At 39.3% G+C, this 24,816-nt stretch overlaps 1 protein-coding gene across 1 annotated transcript in view; it reads left to right on the top strand.

Moving 5' to 3' along the window:
- Positions 1–24,816, top strand: part of RTN1 (reticulon 1) — a 208,013-nt gene that overhangs the window by 115,049 nt on the left and 68,148 nt on the right.

Genomic DNA, 24,816 nt, shown 5'->3' with positions numbered 1-24,816 from the left:
CTCAGCAGAGGGGTGGTTCTGGCTCAGCCCAGTGGTCATGTCCTAACTGGTCAAACAGTTAACCAGAGAACAATACGAGGTGGGTGGGGGAGGAGTGAGCGAATTCAGATTCGCAGCTAGGATTTAAGTGGCCAAACTACGTGCTCTCAGCTGCGCTAGCACCCCCCATAATGAGTGGCTCTCTGTATACTCCAAGATATCCTGAGTGATGTGAAAGTGTCCTTTCTTTCGTTCCAAGGCTGGGTTTCCTCGCTTGGGAAGGGATGTGGTTTTTGTTATTGTCCAGGCTTATTTCCAGTTTCCCACCCACTCAGTGATGGGGGGTGGCTGCAGTCCCCTCTAGGTGTTGGAACCCACCATTATCATATCCATTTTGCCAGCCAAATTTGTTTCTTAAATGGGCCAAGAGGATCTCAGCACCATCTTTTCTCATACCAAAAACAAACAAACAAACCAAAAAACAAACAAACAAACAAAACAAAACCCCCAAAAAACTCCACAAAAAAATAGGAACCAAAAAATGGGATTTGGACCTCAGTAAGGTTTTTGTGTCCCAGCTAGTCAGGAAAGACAGGGACCAAAGTAGGTGCCATAGTTTCTGTTGTCCCTAAGCAAGACCTAAGGTGACTAGTTAATTTTTAAAGACACTTACAACTTAGAATGATTTTAATTTGGCCATTATATTTCCCTATGAGAAATCTTGAGTTGAATGAAGTCTTCAAATGCAGGGAAAATGGAAGTAATTATTTTATCTTCCAGACATTGCATGGCATTCTGTCCCCCAAATCATCCCCCACACCTAGTTGCAGTTGTGTTACAGAATTCAAGAAAGGAATTAAAGAATCAAGTGAATAAATTAGGCCCTGAACAGTCTAGTTAATGGACTACATTAAAGATATACAGTCTCTCTCCAGATCCTGGGTAGAACACCCAGGTGGAACTTTAAGCCCTAAAAGCACAACTCTGTTCAAGGTTCCCTCCTATCCATCCCTTCTGCTTTTTGTTTCTTTAGAAGTATTTTGCCTTTTGGAGATAAGTGATCTTGAGGATACACCCTACTTTCTGTTTAAACACTAATTTCAGTGATGTTAATAGCAATTAAAGTGCTCCATATAGGAATAGAGGACAAAATCTTTCTCATTATAGATTGGAGACTAGCTTCTAAATTCTTTAAAATTAACATGTTGGAAGAAGGGAACCTTGAGGAATGTAATAAAATGATAACCCTGCTGCGTGGTTGCTGGTGGCCTAGACACGTGGCATCATGTGAGGACCAATGTAATTGACTCCTGATTTCCTGAGTAACTCGACCCTGAGAGTTTGAAGTGTGTTTAGTGTGTTCAATAGGGAGGATATTCAGTGATGAATGTAGCAGTGGGGATGTTTATTTGTTGGGCAAATATTAAAAATACTGGATTCTTTTGCTACCACTCTGTGGTGGGAAAGGGCCCTACAGCTTTCAAGGAGCCTTGGGAAACAGTATTAGCATGCAAACTTGCAGTTCCTTGTGGTCCTCAAGCAGGAGAGCTTGAGTCATGAGGAATATGGGTTCATATCACTGAACTATCACAGGTATGTGTTTTTATTTTATCCCCTAATCAGTATTCTCATGGTTAAATAGTCACTGTGTGCACAGTGAGGTTCAAGTGTATTTATCCTCAAAAACAAGTAAATCTAATAAAGAGAACTAATAAAGAGAATGGTATTGCACAGTCCCATTTCCCTTCTTAGTAAATTTGAGAGACAAGTCAATGGCTGGGACTGACCAAATGGCCAGACATGTAGTGAAGAGCTAAGGCAATGGAAAACTGCAGCTGTGAATACAAAGGCGTCAGAGCATTTTTCATGGCCATGCTTGTGTCATTTTAATCTCTGTGTAAGTTGCCCCACATGGCTTGGACCCTCTGCTGCCAAGTTTAGACGTTAGAGAGGAGAAAGTGGCAGTCTTTTCAAAGGATTAAGGCAGGCCTGGGTGAATAGCCTCTGCTCTCCTCTGCACTTGAGAGGTCCTTTGAAATCCAGTCTCCCACTGAAACTCAGTGCTCAGCTTCATTAGCGGTGAAGAGAGTCTAAAAGGCCATTCTGGGGCAGGCAAGCAGTGGAGGTTCTGGGAAGATGACTCAGTCCGCCAGCAGGTTATTTGAGCCCTGAGGTTCTTCTGGTCTCACCTGCTCCATATCAGCAGGTGGGCGGATCAGTGCTGGCCAGCTTCCCCTAGGCTGTTCTTAATCACTGTCAGTGGACAGCAGGATTATGCTCAAGTCAAGTGTGACTCCCCTCAGCAATGAGCTAAGGTCAGCTTCTGCGGTTTCCCGCTCTTGTCCACTGAAGCCTCTGGCAGTGTAAATACATTCAGGTTCATGCATTCACAAATGTGTTCATCCTCCTGGCTCTGGAGCCATCCTGCTGATGCTGGGCTAAGTTTTAGAAAGGTCCAGAAATATTTAGAATAAGGTTTGCCAGATATCTGACAGCATCATAGCACTGTCAAGGAGCACCAGGCTTTACTGGTGTGCATGCCCTAACAAAGTCTGTTTTGGCCACTTTATCACCTTTCAGAGACCTCTGCTACTGTAGCATTGGAGGTGAAACGTAGTTCATCATATTCCAGTTTCCCTTCTGTGTGCACCCCTGAGCTCTTGCTACCCTGTCATTCTGCTCCCCTCTACCTTCCAGGATGGCCTATTAGACTCTGACAGGGTAGTTAAGTTTTCACTGTGGCAAGATTAGCCCTGTTAGGAACGTCTGAGTGAAAGCCAATTAAACATCCTCCATGTGACTCATCAGGATGGTTGTGTGGTATTTCCAAACGTATTTGATTGCAGAATCTTTTATTAGGGTGTGTTGTAGTGTTCATCTTCTAGAGAGCATTTTTGGGGAAATACTGGTCTCTGGGCACTCATTTCCATTCCCTGCATTCTGATTACTTTTCCTTGCAACTCGAAAACATAGTGCTTGAATCAGCCATGTGGATGTCATGTGGGAGCCTGTTAGAAATGTCATGCTGCATCCCAGACCTACCTTCTGGATCAGAATCTGCATTTTACTGAGATTCCCTCACAATTCCTGTTCACGTTAAAGCTTGAGAAGCAGTTTTAAACCATGGACGTTAGCTTTCACATTCTGATGTGAAACAATTCTGATGATGGTTGCCAATGGCAACCTTCTTACTCCCCAAAGTGACCTGTGTTAAGTCTCATCTTTCTTATCCTCTTTGGTACTTTAATGTCATACTGCTGAATAGTCCTTAAAAAATTAGTGAGAAAATAAAATGTTCAAAATATTACATTTAAATTATAAGAAGTGGTCAAAATAAAAAGTTAAATTTCCCCTCTTCCAACCTGGCAGTCCTAAGTCTCAGAGATCACCACAAACTTCTGTTTGGCTTTGCTGTTGTTCTTGTTCCTTTCAGAAATTTTCTTTTTATGTTTGGGCATACACAATTTTTTACTGCACAAGTGATATCCCATTGAACAGACTTTTCTAACTTATTTCTTTTAGCAGTAAAACTGGGGACAAATACCCACTCACATGAGACTGTTCTCAAAGCTTTTTCCTCCCTTATCTCCCTGATGTTCCTCCTTCCTGGGTCTCCCCTCAGTCTCTGACCTCTTTGCCAGTCTCTTTTGCTACCTTCCTTCCAGTTCCTCTGTCTGGCCCCTGCGTTCTGTCCCTGTCTTCCTTCAGCCCTCGCTTCCTTGCTCTAACCCACACAGGTTTTTAGTCACTGCCTTATGTGTGGCACCTTCCAGATCTCTGGCTTTGGAAGAAGTCTTCTATTCTGAGCTCCAAGTCCCCCTACCTCCAATTCAATACATCAATGTTCTATGTCAAAAATCTGTTCTTTTCCTTCTTCTGTGTCCTTCCTGAGTGAATGAAGAGATATCATTCAAGCTTCACTTTGGTGTGAATATTCAAATCAGGTCTGGATCTGAGTAAAGGCTCTTTGGTCTGAGACAAAGTTAAAAGTACAACCCGATTGTAAACCTTTAGTGGAAGTCTCGTAGTGTTTGGGTATGAAATTATCATGCAAATAATCCAGGATGTCTTAATATTTGAAAACTCATTAAAAACAAAATACAGAATGTAAAAATTCTCTATGTGGGACTTTCAGCAAAGCATCCAGTGACCCAAGTTTGAGAAATGCTGGTTTAAGCCAGTAGTTCCCCAAACGTTGCCTGGGTACTGGGTACCTCACAGTCTCCTGAAGTGCTGACTAAAAAGTGCAGGTTCCTGCTCTGTCCCTGCCCCAGAACTGAAGAATCAGAATGCGGCAGGGCATAAACCTGCACTCTTAATAAGCATGCTAAAAACATTTTTGGTTGTAGGCAGATGAGCTAAGCAGCCCAGACATGTAGTAAAAAAACACCTTGGTGAGCATGCCCTGGGCATATGGTGTTTTATAATGAGAGAGACCGAGGGCACTCAGCTGTTTCCATCCTTTCCTTTGCCCTACGAGGCAGGCCTCTGCATCTTCTCTCTGTGGACACCAGCTGTAGCAGCCTGAGCTTGCAGGGCTCAACCCTCTGAGGCAGGGAAAAGCTTATCTCCTTAGGGAAGTGATTTGCAAAAAGGTTCGCATATGGAAGTCTTCTCAAATAGACCTAGCATTTATGATGTTTATTATTACTTTTCATTATTATACCAGATATTGCTTCTGTCCTAAAATATTTTGGAGAGAACCTAAATAAGTGTGACCCATTTATTTTCCTGTAGTTCTTTAAAAAAGTTATTGTATTCTAGTCCCATATTTATTTGCTTCCATGAGGCTGGATTCATGAATAAAGGCATTAAGATTCTTGGACAGTCTCTTTCTTTCATAGTGCAGATTTGAGAGTCAGCCTGAGGCCTTATGCCCTTCTGTTGTAGCTGCTTCCCCCAGGCCAGTTTTCAACAAGATGGACCAGTAATTGCTGGATAAAGTCTGACTTCTGTGAGGATGTATGCCATGTAAATAATTTAGATGGATTGAGCCTTCCGTATTAGACCATTCAGAGGAATTAAGCTATACCTTTGTTAGACTTTGCCTAGTGATTGAAGGTACTTTCCTGGTCTAGGCATCCCAGAATAAGGCTGCCAGTAGCCAGTAGACTGCTTTTGCTTCTGAAGCAGTCACAAGGTTAGCATTGTCCTAGGTTGTATATTGGTCTGTTTTTTGAATGGTGGCTTCAGGACACAGGGGACGTTTCCTTCTTAGCTTTGAAGAGAATTGCTCCACATCTTGGTGACCCCAGCACTTACTATTTCTAGGAACAAATATTTTTGACATTTCACCTACAGGATGTGTATTTAGATCCAAAATGGTTGTTGTAATATTTTGATGCCAGTTCTTTTGTACGCAATGAACCCCAACTCCCTAGTAAGTTTTGCCTCAGCACAGAGCAGGGCATAGATTAGCTCCTAAGATGGATTCAAATCAAACTTACCTGTAGAGATAGAGTTCACAAATGGCAGACATTTTGATGCCTCTAAGAAATAGTGATCCTGTTTAGATGGTGATCCTGATTCCTTATCCAGCCCCTTTATCCCGCATGTAAATCATACTTGCTTACTGATGCAGGCAGGGGCTTAGTGGATATAATTCATTATACTTCAATTTCTAAGCACCAAGACTGACTCCAGGGAATTCTCCATCCCTTTTAAATGCTAGCCTCACTTTCCTCAAAAGTCTGGGTGGGATACTCACAGTTAAGGTGTCTGTACTTTTGGAGTGTATCTTTGCAAACCCACGAAATACCCCTTTGATACAGACAACATAAATCTTACCCAAGGTTATGCCAGCTCCACCAAAGCAAGACCCTACCAATTCATTCATTCATCCTTTGATTCAACCAGTATGGCTTGCTGCCTGCCTGACATGAGCAATATTGTGACCAAGGCAGATGTAAGTCTGCCCCTTGCAGGACTTACATTTGGGTGGTGGATGAGGGCCTGACATTAAAAAGAATATCAACAGAGTTATATGTTCTCTTAAGAGAGTACCTGGTGATAGTGGCACTTAGATAAGAAGGTCAGAGAAGGGGGAAACTGAGGAATCAACTGTGCCAAGAGATGATTAAGGAAAGCTCTGGACAACAGAATATGCAAAAGCCACAGGCAGGAAAGTTCTGGGAGCAGTCTAGAAACTGGAAAAAAAAAAAGTCTACGTAGTTAGAATGAGGTAGGCAAAGGGAAAAAAATGGGGTTGGAAGTTTGGCAGTGCCCATTCATGCTCAGACCATGGTGCAGAGTTTGGTCTTTATTCTGATCATTAAAAGAAGTCATTACAATAGTTCAGGCATGAGATGACAGTGACTGGGAGAGAGTGGTAACAATGGAGATGGAGAGGAATTAATGGATTTGAAGTATATTTTGGAGATTGACTTAATTAGATTTCCTGATACATTGGATTGTTGGTGGGGGTGAATTTCTTCCCAATGTCTCTCAAATTATATTTTGGTTTTTGTTACCATAATGATTACAAATAGATACAAAAACATTTACAATGGGAAAAAAATACCCCAAACTTTGATGCTGCTTCACTAGTCATTGAACCCAATTTTGTATGTCTGCTACTGGAAAAACATCCATTTGGATTATGATGACACTGAAATATTCTCTCACAGATTGAGCTCTGTATCTGGTATATTTCCATGGCCACGCATATGGGAATATAATGGTGATCAGTGTGTTTAAGGTGACAGTGATGTTTGAGTTGCTGAGATTGGAACTGGAATGAGGGTCAAATATGGTACCTGTGGAGGTTAAATAAGACATGCAATGAGGTAGGCAGGAATGATAGACATCAAGCTGGTTCTTTAAAAAGAATTAGATATAAGTTTAGTGAGAGCCAGGAACTCAAAAACTTCAGAAAGTCTAAAGTACAGTCCCAAATATGAATCAAAATTATACTATAATAAGGCAAAAAAAAAAAAAAGACAATAGCTTGCCAAAGAGCAGAGGTTAAAGTCAGAGAAAAGGTAAGTTTTAAGGCAGACACTCAAACCCAGATCTGAAGTGGAGACAGGCATACCACTGGGTCTAGTTAGCTCAAGGTTACAGTTGACCATGGTCTTTATCTATGATTACTCAGTGCTTCCTGGGTCAACCCTATCTCTGTAATGGCCCTACTAGGTTTTAAATGACACAGGCCTGAGAAAGTGGTCTTCTTCTGCCAGATAAAACATTGATCCAGGACTCCTCTCTTCTTGTGGAAATTGAGGGCAGGTGGCTGGGAGAGTGGGTTGGGGGCTCAGTGGAATCATTTGTTTTTCACTAGACAGTATTTCTGAAAGTGTGGTTGGTGGGGCCATTTATATCATGAGACGTTTGTTAATGTACAGATTCTTAGGCTTTCCCCAGGATCTCCTAGGAAGGGGCTGAGGAATCTGGTTCATTAAGTGGTTCCCCAGTAAATCCTAGGCGTACCAGAATTCAAGAATTATTTTTCTAGGGATTGTGTTGAGGCTGATCTCTTAAGGCCCTCAGAGTTATCTTTCACAGGTTTTTCCTCTAGTGTCCCAACTTTTTCCGGGGCCTGAGCCAGAATCCTGTAAGTTGGGTTTTCTGATTAAGCTTAGATGTTAGTTAAAATGGTTTACATGTGGGGTTTAGGATGAAATTTATACTGTTACCTCTGAGACTTCTACCACCTCATCTAAGATGTGGAGGAGAGAGAATGTGAGCGTACACTGGCCTTGCCAGCTCACTCCAGAGGATGCTCCTGATATGTCCCCACCCAACAAAGCCTCCAGAACAAAGACCTTAGAAGGGCTGGTAGGGACACAGATAGTTAACCATTTATGTTCCCAGTATTTTGGAGCCTTCTGGATCAGAGGAGCCCTTCAGGTGGCCTCTGTCCATAGCTTAGAAAATTCATGAGAGGGAGAAGGCCTAAGGGTGGGGTTGAACTGTACACTATCAGTTACAAACGGGGAGTAGCAGGCTTAATCTTCTTACATAAGATCAAAATCTTCGCTACCACTAATAAATAACTCAATTCAAAGATGCATATTCTGGTAAATACTGTATTCTGGCTTACCTCTTCCCTTCTGGCTGTTACCTCATTTTCTTGTAACCCTTGGCTGACCATTGAAATATTGGGGGGATTTATCTACACAGAAAGCACTTATAAAAGCAGAATATGTGTTCCAAAACTTTTTTTTTTTTTTTTTACTTTCAAACTCACTTTTGCTTACCTCCTCCTAACATTTCTGGGAGATTTGATGCCATATCTTAAAACAGAGAGGAAATCGAGTAAGGCAGAGGAATGCCTTTCATATTGATTTTTCCCCACTCAGTGTTAATGTCTGTTGCCATCCAGTGGTTGTGATGAAAATATCCAGCCTCTACTTTTTAATCTTATCTCAAACCACCAGGATTTGAAATTTGTAGATCTTCTGAGTTAGGACATAAGAAGATATGTCTTTGAATGATTTTACAATGTCCACATGGCTAGACCATTTATATGGTGATTGATCATTTAAATTATCACCCATATTTTCCTTGGAACAAGCACAGGGACAGAGGTCCAAAAAATATTCCTAAATGGGTAACTTAGTTTTTACCAGAATTAATGCTAAGCTAGGCCATTTGCCCTGTGCCAAATAAAATACAGTATCATATAGGTTTTATGAACCAAAGTTTTGTACTAACTGGAGTTTTTGGATCAACATCCTCATTTTAAATTGAAGTCAGGGATTGAGGTATAGTCAGGTGTTCTAGGTGATACTGCAGGGGCAAAAGAACCAGGATTTGAGATAAGCTCTCCTGACTCTTACCCACTGCCCTTTTCCAACTAAATTGCTTTCCATGTAGTTGGCATTGTTTGTAAGCAAACCTAAATGCTTTTCTATGTCAAGTTGCTTTAGAATTTGGAGATTTAAAATTTAATATCTTAAGCATATATTGCTGTAAATAGCCTATACTTGTACACTAAGCACAGCTAGTTTAAGTGGTAGCATGGTCAGTCAGGTAGAAACTCAGTCCAATCACCAGGAAAAGATTTAACTTTTTTTAAACTTTAGGTTAGCCAACTGACGGTTGAACCATTTTACACAGAGTCATAGTTTTCTCAAATGTTAGGTATAAATCAAATCATAAATAACTTGGTTCTAGATCATTTTGATATAAGTAAAGTGGCCTCATGTCAATTTGTCCCTTTTATTTTCTTTCTCTTCCCTTTGTTGGGGTCCACATTTTTAAGCCCTTTCTTTTTCCTCTGAAAACAGAATCTTGAAATTTTGGATATTTTATATACTCCACAAATTTATGCTCTACTTCTGAAGCCAAAAATCTTGGCTTTGACTTTTATTTCTAAATCCCCTGGTTCCTGTGGAGGCCGCATCTTTCTTTCAGATCCTGTTAGTGTGACTAAAAACATCAGAGGCCATGTTGGTGGAGAAATCCCTACAGACTGATGACAAAGTCCTCTTTGAAGGAGACACCTTTCAGATTTCAGCCTGACTTTATCTAAGCCTGGACTGATTTGCCTCTAAGATGAGATATAAGATCATTCACTTGAACTGTAAGTTTTATCTCTCCCACTGTATATAATATTTGCTCTTGTGATTTATATAATGCCCATTTTGTAACAGGTAAAGATGGGTCACTTTCCACCAGATTGATACTTCCTCTTCCATAGTATAGAGTTGTTGCTGGGCAGTGACTCCTCAGTCATGGACTGCGCTTCCAGTCCTCCTTGCATGTAGATGAAGCTAAAAGCCTGATTGTTATCAGTTGAATGTAATGAAGTGTTGTGGATCACATCTGGGGCAAGGTGGTTAAAATGCAGCTGTGCCTTTTCCTCCTTCAAGGCTGTAAGTGATGACAAAAAGGGAGGAACCTGGGCCCCTGAATGACTGCTTGGAGGAAAGCTGCCTACAAATGAACACTCACATTGATCTATTAAGTTAGTCAAATTTGTTACCATAGCCAGCCTCATTCTGACTAATATGATAACCCATGATGTAATGGTGAGGTTGAAAAAGAAGATCTACAGTTAGAATGTATGTTGGAATATACATCCCATAGTTGCATAATTTTATGTCTTGCCTCTCCTTCTCTATACCTTTCTCCTTTGTACTCTCCTTTGCTGATGCTAATCGGCCCTATGGTTAGAAACACTAGTGGGGTAATCTTGTCTGGATTCCCCTTCTCCAAACTCTGTTATTTTTGACTGCATATCCCTCTCTTTACTGGGGCAAGGAATCATGGGCCAGCTGAGTCTGGATCCTAGCTCCACCACTTTTTACTAGCTGTGCAATTTTGGACAAGTTACCCTGTCTGCACTTCAACTGTTTTCCTCTGTTCAAAGGGGAGAGTAGTACCTACATCACAGAATTCTTGTGACAATTAATTCAGATAACTTAGGTTAAGTAATTAGCCTCTAATTTTATTACTATTTAAATATTTACATTAATAATAATTATACAGTGAGATGGAGTTTTGGAAGAATCTAGTCCAGCTACTCATTTAGTACAAAAATTATTTCATAATACTTCAATAAGTTTACAGGTTTTCTTCATATGTCACAGTTTGGCTGCTTTCCAGTGATTTATATAAAGTTGACTTGATCTCACTGATAAGCTCTTCCCTAAGGATATTGTTGGATAGGTTGCCTCTGGGGAGGCTTCTCAAAGCCAACATTTATCATCTTCTGATGAGTGTTTATTTTCCCAAAAAATATATGCTTAGGCCCCACACTGAGTATACCAGAATAATCTTTGGGTGTAACATCCATCAGTTAGTATTTTTAATATACCCCAGGTGGTTTAAAATGTCCGTCCACTGAGTTAACCCCATTCATGGTGTATGGGACTGTTAGTCCCATATCTTGTCTCTCCCCAGGCTTCAGCATTCCATACTTTTTTGACTTAGTTTAAGTTAGTCCAACCATACTGCAGTGACAACCCCCCCACATCTCAATGGCTTAGCTCAACAAATGTTTATTTCTAGCTCACACAAGATCTGATGCTAGTTGTTGGGGGCTCTTTTTTTACCCAGTTACAAAGGGGTCTAAGCTCCTTCCCTCCTGTGCCACTGAATATCAACATATGGCTTCCCAGGTTGCCACGCCAGGGAAAGAGAGAGCCGGGGGGGCACAATAGCTCTTCAGAGCCTCCTCCTGGAAATGACACATGTCATTTTTACTTATGATCTATTGGCCAGAATTAGTAATATGACTCTCCCTCGATGCATGCGATGCATGCGGCACAGTAGAAATTTAGTGAGCATCAAGTCCTTATCACAGACCTTTTGCACAATTATCTCTTGTTTTAGATCTTTGTAGGGCTTATCATTACCCAGTATGGTAAATATGCATTTGTTTATTTGTTTATTGATTGTCTTTACCAGACAGACTTTAAGCTCTTTGAGATCATGCACTTTCTTTCAGTGTTACATCTCTAGTGCCTACAGTGGTGCCTGATAAGTTTGTAGAGACTTGATAAGCATTTGGTGACTAAACGAATGGTGACTCCAGACATAGATGAAGCCACTGAAGTGTATTATGGGATTTTATTGTATGTCATTGTGTTTTATAGCTTGTGTTCTTTTCCAGGAGCTCATTTAAATGTTACTGAATCCAGCGAAAGGTTAAAGAATAATAGGCCAATTAAGAAGAGAACGTTTTGTGTGGGTCCCCTACTGTTACTCATGAAGAGCATCTACCTCTTGGCTGTGCTCTCCTCGAGTGATCAGCCCAGGAAAGGGCAAGTGGAGTCAGCAGAGAAAGACACTTTCTGAGGTTCAGCTGACATAGCCAATAATAGATATAAGTTGACAGGGCAGAAGATGACATCACTGTAGGCCAGTGTTCAGCCTTTCTTTGCTCAGCCTGTGGAATTTGTACAAGACTAGTCTATTGAAACTTTACAACCCCTATAAAATGGGAATACTTTCTGTAGCAAGTGCTTCTTGTATACATTGAATACAGCAGAACCCAATTAAAAACAAGGCTTGTTATTAAAGTTGGTATAGAGACAGACAGTATTACATAGTGATTAAGGCATGTGCTCTGGAATAAGACAGATTTGGCTTTGAACCTGAATTCACCACTTGTTTGCCTAAAACTTCCCAGGCTTCATCTGTAAAATATGGCTAGTCATTCCTACTCCCTCAAATTGTAATAAGATTTAAATTGGAGCTCAGGTTATACACCTAGTCTATAGTCAGTGATGGTGGTTACCAAGGATATAGGAGAATGTCAGGTAGCAGGGATGGGGTCTCCTTAGTAGATCATCCCCCTGGCCTTCCAAGGCTGGCTATATGGCAGGCCTACCGAGCACAGCTGTGGCAGCCCAGCCACACACACCTGAGCTCCATCAGCTTCTGCCTTCCTTCTATCACTCGGCATTCCTGTTCTCTGAAATGGGGAGGATCTGACTGGGCTGCTAGCTTCATCCCCATCTTGTGCTCTCGTGTCACACCTCACCTCATCAACATTTAGCTCAAGCCCCCAACTCTGGTCCCATCAGGCTAGCAGGATGAATTTCTTCAACAGAGAACAATGACAAGGGTGGTAGCAGCGTAAGCAGAAATAACCATTAGAGCCACTTTCCTTCAGAAGCGACTGAATTCATGGCAAACTTGGAATGTAGCAGGCTCCTCCTCCCCATTTCCCAAAGCATGACCCTACACAAAGAGGAAGATTCATCCCTCTGATTTATTTTTATGAAAGCTGCTTTCTGAATAATCAGATTCTTTAGGAACATTTGAAACAATATTTGGCAACAAGGTTTAGGCACATTATCACAATGATAAACACCCCTATAGAGTGGATAGCCAAATCCTTGAGGGTTTGTATGTTTCTTATATAAAATGCTTCAGAGGACTGCCATTTCTCTCAAAAAGATCTTACATTTTTGTTATATGCCTTGAGTTATCCTAAGTGGGAAGGAAGCTTTGGTGAGCTTCTAGTTTGGGGCAGTCTCTTGTCTGCCTGGCCCCCTACAGGCAGGCATACTGACACGACGCAGGGGACAAGATTTATGCAGTATTTCTACCTCCATCTAGGGAGGTTTCTTGCAATATCTTGCTTGTTTGGTGCACTTTGCTTCATCTTCTTTGTCTACCATTTTCACACTTTCAAAGATAACTGTGCATCAACTCACTCCAAAAATCCTCCCAAGGTATTTCAAAAGCACTGACCAAGACTTGTCATCCATAAAATAGTATATATTTTAATCCTTTAAAGAAGGCAGGGTTAGGGCAGAACCTTCAAATACTTAACTTTTATCTATGATTTGAATGAATACTCATGCTTCTATTTTTTTCAGAATGTTTTAAATAGATTACTATGGGAAGTTTTCATACATGCATTGTAGAGAATAGTATAATGAACTTCCAAATATAGATCTACAAACTTTAACAATCATTACCATTTTTTCACGTTTGTTTCATTTACTTTTGGGGGGAACATTTGGAAATTAAGTCACAGCCATCAAGATATGTCATCCCCTAAACACTTTAGTATATATCTCTAAAAATAGAAACATTTTCTTATGTAAACACAGGAACACTGTTACATCTAATGCTCAGTTCAGATTCCTTTAAGAATCCTCCATATTTTTTTTCAGTTGGTCACTTTTAATTAGCCCCAGTGAGCAAATGTCTCTCTTCTATTTTTCCACTATACTGACTATACTAAGAGCAAGGAAGAGTAGAAAGTTCCCTTGGTTTGTGTGTTATATGATGATTATATATATATTTCCTTTTTTCCCAATATGTTATTATGAAAATTTTCAAGCATACAGAATAGTTGAAAGAATTCTTCAGTGAACACCTATTTACATGGTTCTATTTTAAATTCTTTCCCAGCCTTTTCGGGATGACTGGGATTTGATGGTCTTTATATCTCATATTCAGCGAGAAAGTAAGTGTTCTACAGCTTCTTTTTAGGTGGAAGCCTTAAATAATGTTTGCAAAGCAGATGGATAATATGCTGATTACTTTGCATCATTTATAAATCTTGAGTGTCTTCTCCTCCAACTGGGTAGCCCATGCCAGCCTATAAATATTATTAAGCCTGACTTTCAGTTGACAGTACTTTTCTGAGGCATTGCCTGGAGAGCCAGGTACTGCACTGTGACAGCACCATTATCGTGGGTTAAGTGAGAAAATGATGATCCACCCCGTCTAATGATGAAGCAATTGGAGCAGGCAGTATTGACACCTTATGCAATGTCAATTGTATTTCAACATTATCCAAAAATATCATGCAAAGGTACTTGGAAAAGAGAAAAACAAATCTGATTTTTAAAATGTCTGTCTGAGGGTTGCTGCTGTTGCTATGGAGATCAGAGAAGCAGATTTTCACGGCTTTACCAAACTGAGCTTGTTTTTGAACAGATTCATGTGGGCTTTTTCTTACCTCCTATCTGGGTGGTTTTGTTAGCTATAACCTTGCCTGAATAATATTAACATATCACTTGTGTGACATTAGATGCTAATGCTTGGAGTTGTTTTTAGCAGAATGATTTAACAATACTGGATTCAGTTTTCATCTGCATGTTTTTAAATAGACTGACTCCCCTAATCAGTGTTAACATAGAGCTCAGCTCAGAGCATAAGGAAATGTTAGTTTAATATTTTAGTGCCATCTGCTGTAAGTTTCATGGCATCCTACCCCATCTGGTTTATTTGCAGCTATTCCTCCCCCATCCCCTGCCTTTTTTTAGTCTTAGTAGAAGACAGGATATCTCTTTCTACATCTTTTATACTGATTGGCCCTGTTTCTTCCTGCTGATCACTAGATGAGGCTTTTGTCAGGGGAATATGTTCCATGGCTCTAGGTGTTCATTTCCTGAAGACTTCTGTTTCTGCTTAGTATGGATGTGCACATGTGTGCATGCATATGTGAGTGATAATTAGCAGCAGTAAACACATTCCTAGTCCTCTTTGCCTTATCTCAAATGACAGCCTGACTCTTGGTGAGTGAACATTTGTAAATTCAGCAACATCACTAAATAGGTAATTATTGAAAATCTATTACATGCCAGTCTCTTTCCTAGGCACTGTGGAGGTCAGGGGGAGAGTAGAGAGCAAAGCAGATGCCCTGCTCCCATGGAGTTCAGTTGGTGGGGGAGACTAAAGTATATATATATAAGAAAAAACACATATTACAGTATCACGAAGTAGTAAGTGCTGTGAATTAAAACAATAAAGCAGGGTATGGGGGCTATTTTAAATAGGATGGTCAAAGTCAGATAATAGAATTAAAATATTGGACACCTCTAAAGTTAAGGCTGCTAACAAGGACAACAGATGTGCCCTCAACTCCTGTGCCTTGAGGCTCTTGTTAAAGATAGAATCATCTTATTGTTAATCTGTTATCTTACAACATTAAGCAGAAATATTACACAGATGAAAAACAAGTCTGTCCTTTGAAAGCTCTTAGATGGTTCTGCTATTGCTATGGAACTGCGTGGACCTTGTACTTGCCTCAGGTTAGCAGTTCTGTAATCAGCACATGATTAGAGCACCTGTATATGTCTAGGTTCTTTGCTAGGTTCCATGGGGACACCAGAGGATTTTAAGTCAGAACCTGCTCTCCAGAAGTTGCTTTTAAGTGAATACTCCACCAACTAACAGCCCATCCAGGGGATAGAGTAAATGCAAATAGAAATTTAAATAATAACACCAGGTACCATTATGATTAACTCTCACTACAAATGCCATCAATCTTAAGTGCAATCATATTGGATTTCAAAGGAGGGAGAAGTGCTGAGATGCCCAGTGAATTTCTCTTTACTTAACCTCTTTAAAGATCAGTTTAAGCTGGACATCGAGTTCCATAGAGATTACTAATACTCCTGTCATTAGAAACAAAGTAGATTTTGAATTAGGTAATTAGAACTATGAACAACTCAGGTGGATTCCCGTGTGTTTGTGTGTGTTTGCTCACATGTGTTCACCCACTTACGTGTGCACATGATCATTCATTCATTCATTCATTCAAGAATCAAGTCTGTGGCACCTACTGCATGTGAGTGATGGGGCTGTGTCTGAGGAAGCACAGATGATAAGATACAGTTCTTGCCCACAAGGCATTTGTAAGAACACATATATAAACAAATTAGTGCAAAAAAGTGTTGTAGGAGCAATGAAAGCCATACCTTTCCTAGCTCTGTCTATGTTATTGATTTACATTGCAATGGTTGAGATGTTGTAGGAGTATTCTGACCTTTCTGTGCCAATTTTCCTGTACCTTAAAAAATCTGGGGCAGGGAGAAGTATTAGCAGCATAATGATTCCTATCCTTTTCTTACCTTGAGGAGAAAGACTAAATTGTCCTAAAGTGACGACAATATTTGCTTTGGCTTACGGGGAAATGAGCCACATAAATAGAATCATTGCTTTAATAGCTTAAGTACCATCATCAAATGATGTAGTGATAGTACACCAGTGGGAGATAAGCAAATAATAAAAATGTATTTTCTCCCTGTTTTCCTTTTTATACAATGTACGTGGAGTCACTGGATAACTTCAGAGACTCATTAGCTCTCTGTATAATTAGATATAAATGCTCACCTCATTAGAGGCTGATCACAGGGTGGCTGCAAAGTGAGGGGGGGAGTGGGTACATGCACAGCTCCCCTGCCCCGTGCCTGGGAGCCTGTGGTAGCCTGCATGGAAGCAAAGGCAAAATTGAGTTTGGAAATAGGGGAGGCTGTTGAATGTCTTATTTATCCTCTACTCTCTGGAGTGATTTTAATAAGGTTTTTTCTGGGTACAGAGGAGAGATTTAAGTCTATCACATTACCCTTACTGTATATGACACTTCCATCCAGTTGAGTACCACTTTTCAAAGCCAGGAAAGTATTTGCTGGGCTAACTAGCTTTTGCTGAGTGTTTTATATTGATGATCCAGCTCTCTGATTACCTAATTCTCCTCCCTTATGTTCAGTTTTCATCGAAATGATATTTTTATGGTCTCTAGTGCAGCCTTTGTGAGGGGTGGATTTTCCTCCCGATCATTATGTCAGGGACAATCTGTAGTAGCAGCAGCAGCAAGCCAAACTACAGGACCAAGACTGGCTCTTCCCAGACGCTTTCACTGCATTTCCATATCTTTCCTCCTCTCCTCTCTCTCACTAGCTGGCAGTTTGATTATTTCTACAAATTCCATTATTTCTGTACTGTCTTCACAGGACAATGCTGAATTTAAAAAAGAAAAACCCAGCCATCACTTCATTCTGTTGTAGGGACACCCGGTCGATGGAGACAAGGACTAAGATGTAGATTCTATTGACTCTAGACCACTGGAGCTCTGAAAGCTGACTTTTGGGTGCCCGCAGGCTTTCAAAGCTCTGGCTAGTTCAGTTTCTCCTTCTCCTGTTGGCAGACCATATTATACCCACTGCTCTTTCATTCCATCTTCACAAAGACATAAGGAATGGTTTGCTGAGAAGGAACATTGTTAAATATTGGATGGAATTTCTGAGCAATGTTGCATAATCTTCTCAGTAGATCTTTGAACCTTCCGGAGATTTGACTATTTGGGTCTTGTCCCTAAAGGATTAGAATTCACGGATTTTCAGGATGGGTCTATGATATGGTCTGAATATTTATGTCCCCCTCAAAAAATTCATATGTTGAAATACTAATCCCCAAAGATGATGGTATTAGGAGGTGGGGTCTTTGGGAAGTGCTTAAGAAACCACTGCCTAACCAAGGTCACAAAGATTCACTCCTGTATTTTTCTTCTAAGAGTTTTATAATTTTAGCTGTTACATTTAGGTCTTTGATCCATTTTGAGTTAATTTTTGTATTTAGTGTGAGATAGGAGTTCAGCTTCATTATTTTGTGTGTGAATATCCAGTTGTTTTGGAATCATTTGTTAAAAAGACTGTTTTCCATTGAAGGATCTTGTTATCCTGGTCCAAAAACAATTGACCATAAGGGTTTATTTCTAGGCTGTCAGTTCTATCCCATTGGCTTCTGTTTCTACCCTTATAGCTAGTTCCACACTGTTCTGATTAATGTAAATCTGTAGTAAGTGAAATCCCAAAGTGTAAGTCCTTCAACCGTATTCTCCTTTTTAAATATTGTGTTAGCTATTCTGGGTCCTTTGCACTTCGATATTTCCGTATGAATTTTAGAATTAACTGAAGAACTGAAATTGATAAGGATTGCTTGGACCTTAATAGGTAATGTGTTGAATCTATAGCTTGGAGAATATTGACATCTTAACAATATTAAGTCTTTCAATTCATGAACATGAGATCTCTTTCAATTTAATTATTTAATTTCTTTCAACATTGTTTTGTAGTTATCTTTGCACAAGTCTTGCACTTATTTTATTAATTTATTCCTAGTTATTTTTTGATGCTATCATACAACCACCTTTTTTCAAAATACAAATTTATTGGAATACAGCCACATTCATTCACTTACATATTTTCTTTGGCTTTTGTGCTACAGGGCAGAGCTGAGTAGTTGCAACTGAGACCATGTGGCCCACAAAGCCTAAAATATTTACTTTCTGGCCCTTTACAGAAAAAAAGTTTTATAACCTTTGTTTTAGAATATAATTTATTTTTGAAAAATGTTAATTCTCTTCTTTTTCTCCCTCAGAGATACTGTGTGGTAAGATGGAAGAAAAATCAAGATTATTTTATTTGGTGTTGAGAAATAGAAATTATAATAGATAGGATGAGTTTTGGAGTTAGTGAGACCTAGGTCCAATCCTGAGCCATCAGTTTCTGTTTGATGTCTCTGAAATTCTTTTTCTTCTCCTTGAAATTTTAGTTTCTTTTTCTTTTGAGGGAAGAAAGTGACTTGCTAATGGCATATGTAAGAGCAGATATCCAAGAACTGGGCCCAGAACTCAGAACTTCTTTTTGTTCATTTTCATTTCCACTGCTTAGAAGTTAAATTCTGACCAGGAGATAAAGCTAAAAGTTGCTTTTTCCCTATTTCCCTCACTAAATTCTTAACATCACCTTGCTAGATGTGCCTTTATTACGTATTTATACCATTTGCTTCTTTTTCATAAAAATTTAAGTACAGAAAAAATATGTTGGTTACTCAGTACTAGGTGCTATTGAAACAAGTTTTGTTATGTTTTCCCCTTAAGAAAAATGTTACATCCATTTTGTAGTAATGGTATTCTGGCTTGGTTCATAAACATGTAGGACATTTAATATGAACCATAATGAGATGGAAAACATAGCTGTTTCAGCCACCAAAAGCATGTCTCCTGCAGTATCTATTTTGTTGTTATAGATGACAGTAGGCTTCCAGCTGGAACAGATTCAAATGGCTTTTCTTTTGCTCCATTATTTGAATCTGTTCCAGAAGAATGTTGACTATACCAAAACAGGTCAAAATATTACTAAGCAACTCCAGTTGCACAGGTAAATACAGATTTACACTCACAACTAAAAATGTCAAAATGCTTCAGAAGTGTAACCCTATGATTATCTGGAAACAGATTATCTGAGAAACAAATCTTAAATCTTGTGCTTACAGAAATATAGAGGACTTTCTCAGTCACAGTATTTTTTAGCTTGATTCTTAGTGCTTTACAAAAAGTTAGCTGTTATATTCTGTTAATAAAATGATAGGCAATTATGACTACTCATTCTTTCAGTGGGACATAGTATTAGAAATGATCAGTGTTGAGATGATGCTATCTTTTTCTGGAAGTCAGGGAAACTCCATTTTTTTAAAACTGACTGATCAAAGAGCTCAGAATCAGAGAATTTCTGGGTTAGAAAGGACCGCTACAGAAGACTTTATGAATATTCTCAGTTACAGGGAACTCACTGCCTTCCAAGCTGACTTTCCATCCTTGGTCAATTCTGAAATTTAACTCATATGTTGATGCTACTTCCAGTAATCCTATTGTATCGTGTTGAGCCATAAAATAGAAAGATAACTGTCATACTAAACCTTGAATCTTTACTTTCCAGACCCTAAATTTCCATTGCTGTCAGCCAAGACAGCTTGTTTTCAGGTCTGTGTACCATTTATTGCCTTTTCTATGCAACCCCCTTTTCTGAGTGTTGTACAGAACATCTTTCTGAGTAGTATGTGAGCTGAATAGTGCATTCTGCAGCAAGACCATGGCGTTCCTCCCTGTGGATACTCAGTTTCTACCAGTTCAGCCATGGGCACCTTGTCTCTTTGTCATCCACATCACACTATTGATTTGTGTTGAATTTACATCATTTAATACATCTTTACTTACATGTGTCTGTACTTACATATGCTAGTAAAAAACTGCATTTCCTCTATCTCACATTATTATAGTTGGCACTTTGGGTGGAAGGACTAGCCTTGCATTTTATCACCACTAAATTTGATGTTTAGGTTAAACCTATTTTTCTAGTCTGTCAAATTTGGGAGGATTCTTCTCTGCTAACTTTTGCATCTTTTGCATGTTCACTAGCTTCCTACATACCATGGGTGAAAGGTTTCAGAATCCAAAACTTGTGGTGGGCTATTAAAATCTTCTCTCCAGGTTTGAATTCAATTCCGTAAGCATTTATTCAGCATGTATTTGGTAACGGACAGTTACTAAATTTGAGAATTCAGTGATAAACAAGATAGGATGGTAGTCTCAAGCAAATTATCACTCTGTGTAGAGAGAAAAACATATAAACAAATAATCATAGATTACAGTAATTAGTACAAAAACAAAGATGTGAACAAAGGACACATAGAAGAGGCCAGTAATTACCTGGGGAGGTTAATTATATACACACACACACACACACACACACACACACACACACACACACAGCAAAATAAGATATTTGAGCCAATTTTCAAAGATGAGGAGGTGTTAGTGAGAGGAAAGGAGAAGGAAAGTCTGATTCCTATTCATTAATCAGCAATTTATTTACGATAAAACAAAATGTTGTTTTTCTGAAAATTCTTCCCTTGAGCAAGTAGACCAAAAAATTGAGATTCTACCACAATAAATAATGTTAGCTCACCTAACCTTATCTCAAGAGTATCCAGTGGTTACTGCATAATGTTATAGCAATCAATATTCTTTGAAAATGGGCAGTTCCATTTTAAAACTTTCTAGATTCTGTGTTTTCCTGTTCTTTGCCCCTTGAGGGTGGTTAGGAAGCTCTTACTAATGTACTGTTCCTTAGATTTAGGGTCTAGGAGCCAAGAATAGAAAATCCTGAAAAATTGTTTCTTGATGGCCTATCCTTATTGACCTGAATCTCTGCTTTGTTATAGACTCATCCATCTTGGAGGAGCAAGTCTTGTCCAGATTACATCTTTCGACAGCTAGGTAATAGAAGCTTCCAGCTTCTTCAAACCGTATTTAGGACCCCTGAGAATCACACTGGACTCTATACCTTTGTAGAAATTCAGATATTTGTTGCTGACAATATGGATTTGTCACCAGGCCTTCTAGCCCTGGCCCCAGGATCAGTTCATGCAGCTGTTGTCAATTGCATTTTCCATTTAGTATCTCCACAAGGACAATCAATTCAGCAAGAGGTTTTCTCCTTTAAAAGCTGAAACAAAATTAAAACAACCTCTCTTCTTTCACAGTAAGACCTAAGAATACAAAATAATTTCTCCTTTTATTAAGTTATGCTACTGACCTTTTAAGTGGTGTCTTGGCCCTGGGAATGATGAGTAACTTGGGCAGAAAGCCATCTGAAGATACCAAGGTAATTCTGCTGTGGGCCAAGTCATTCAGTCAGAAGTGACCATGCCATTTAGCAGTGATCCTGCAGCTTTAAAAGCAAAGTCATTCTACCTGCTGCCTCAGCATAAAAGCACATGACCTTGCCCTCTGCCAGGCAGGTAAATGCAGGTATTAAATTGCTGTTGACAGTGAAGAAGTGGAGAAGTGTAAAACTTGGCTAAATTGTTGGAGACTTAGCTGAATGGTTGCTCTAACTTTAACTTCACCTGCTAAATCTGTCTAAATCTCCAGGGAAGCCAAGAATAAAATGAAGGTCCAAAGAAGTAAAATTTTCAAAACCACATTAAATTTCTGGTAGCTTGCTATTCTTTGTTGCTTTCATCATGGTTTCAAATTACAGATTTATCCCTGTATTTATTAGTTAATGATTATGTTCCTGATGGAGTATGAGCTCTAGGAGGGAGGGCATGGACCATGTTTTATTCGTCATTGTTTATATGCTTAATACCTAGCACACTGTCTTCCTTGGCCTGAAGGAACTTAGGGTCCAGTGGAAGAAGTGATGATTACTAGTTGCTTCTTCTACCTCTGCCTCTTGAGCCCATGGTCTGATGTCCTTGTTGGTTCTGCACATATCAGTCTAGAGCTGAAAGTTCTTGGAGAGTAATACCCCTAGTGAAGAGGTTCTTAAAGCAAGGTGAGTGCCAGAGGGGAATCTTCCTTGATGATGCGTTTCCTTCTGGTCAAATCCTATTCAAAGGCAAAGTGGAAGCAGCATTTATAGATGTGTCTAGGATGAGTAATAGTGGGTGTAACTCTCTTGCATTTTCTCTTGACCTCTTCTCTGCCCGTCATTTAAACAATTGATAGGGAATTCCATTTTGCATACATTTATTCTTTCACTCATTCAGTAAGCATCATTACATGCCCATTATTTGCAAGCCCTATGCTAGTACCACATGGAAATAGTGAGTAAATAAAAACATGAAAAACATATCAGCATTTCCTTTTGGGATGGTTCCCTACAAGGCTTGGGAATAGTGTGTTGGTGGATATCAAACCGGAAGGTTGACCAGGGTGACTGGGAGGATTTACCTGCTTTAAGGATGTGTACATGGTGGCAATTGAGAGTACCTCTGGGTTCTGTTTCACCACTAGTCTGCCACCCTTTGGCTCTTTCACATGAAGGCTACTTAAGATTACCACTACCCCCCACCCCCACCCCCAACCTGACCATTCTAATGCATAGTCAATGTATACAAGATTTGGGGCAAAATCAGCATATCATTTGAATGTTTTTCTGTAGACTCATTCTGTAAAGTGCTAGCATTTTTCTGCTATAGGTGGGTAAGTAGATAGATGGATAGATAGATAGTTAACATCTAGATAAATAGAAATTGCACTGAAATAATCAAAGGTAGATTTAGGACTCAATAGTTAAAGTCAGAGAGAAAAATAAAGAATTATTCTTAATTTATATACAGTAAAGTCTTTTGTCACCCACTAAGTCCGTGAATTCTTTAGCTTTTTCTGGTTTATAACAAATGAGCCTCAGATTGCAGTGTCTTACGACAAGAAACAGTTTTTTTCCACACATTACATCAAGGTTTGGCTCTGCTAAACTCTGTTGGGCTTGGCTCCATGTGCTTTTTCATTTTGGAACCCAGGCTAAAGGAGCAGCCCCTTTCTAGGACATGCTGTTCTCCTGGTCCAAGGATGGAGCAAGAGGGCCCCAGCCAAGCCACACAGTCACATGAAGTTTCTGCTCAGATGTGGAAAGTGAATGTTCCCTCACATCCCATTACCCAAAGCATACCACATAGCCAAGCCTGAAGTCAATGGATGGGTAGCAGGATAAAAGAAAGGAGGAGCAAATAATGTGAACAAGTAATTACACAGTCTACCACAGTCAGCATTAAAACTGTAGTCAGACTTCTTGGACTTTCTTGCATTCACTTACATTGCTATAAAAAAAATGATGTTTTGTATGGAAAATGACTTAACTGAAAATAAAAACCTTTTAGTTCAGTGTACGTTGGGAAGATTTGTGAAGCTTAACTTAAATATGGTACTATACTTGAAACCTTAAAGAAACGTTACTGTAATCAGATTCTTTTGATCCACAGAGCAAAACTTGTGGTTGTTTAAATTCTTCTGCCACAATTACTGGATTGATAATTTTGTAACAAAGTAGAGCACTTCTGACTAGCCTTTAGGGAAAAACTAGGATGACCATCTAAGAACCATCCCAAGATGTAATCTGCAATTTAAGTAGACACCCAAGCTGGATAATGTCAGTGTTGCCCAAAATGAGTAAAAATGGAAATTATCCAAGAAATCATTTGTGTTTTGGCATTATTTTAATCACGTCCACATCAGAGTGACTATTGTTGACTCTAGAGTAAAATACTTTCTTGAAATGTATATCTCAGGAATTTAACAAATACATGTTAGCATTAATCAAAGTATCTTTCTGACAATGGTGAATATTATCTAGAAAATGCAGGAAAGTCTCATTTCAAACTAAACATTTATATTACAGAGAAGTCAGCTGTAGGCCATTGCAACAAATGCATCAATAATATAGTCATTCCAAATGAAGTTTAATTCAACTGAGAAAATATATTGCCAGTCAGAGTATTCCATATTATTTAAGACATGTTTTATATTTTTAATATGCTATTGCTTTGTCAGAGTGACCAGTAAGAAGAGATTAATCTGATCGGGTCTTGAGACTTGAGACACTTCCTGATCAACAGTGATAGATGTTGACAGAGCCTGAGGGCTTACAAAGAGCATATAAATGGACTCAATTGTGTCCATGAATGTGAATAAACTGAATCTTCTTTTAATCTGGTAACCTCGGTTTCGGCTTAGGCACATAGATAAAATGATTGGCTGTTGGTATAAGGCAGTAATTTTTATTCATGATGAGTGGAGGGAAGACACCACTCAAATGAAGAGATAGAAGTTAATTATTTGTTGTGAGGCTATGTGTCTTCATCAGGGGAAGACCTCTCTCCTATTTTGTGTTATTTGATTTTACCCCTTTGTTCTGCTTACTCTCCCCCATTCTCCTCTCCTTCTTATCACCAACTCTAATGGGATTGATATACATCCTTGCGTTTATATGTATAAACTAGACATTTGGTGTGTTTTTAATTTTAAAAAGTGATACTGTGCTACAATTCTCATTCTGTTCCTTCCATTTTCTA

The sequence above is a fragment of the Camelus ferus genome, chromosome 6, assembly GCF_009834535.1.
Source record: "Camelus ferus isolate YT-003-E chromosome 6, BCGSAC_Cfer_1.0, whole genome shotgun sequence".
Classification (NCBI taxonomy): Eukaryota; Metazoa; Chordata; class Mammalia; order Artiodactyla; family Camelidae; genus Camelus; species Camelus ferus.
This window is presented reverse-complemented; position numbering and strand designations above follow the sequence as displayed.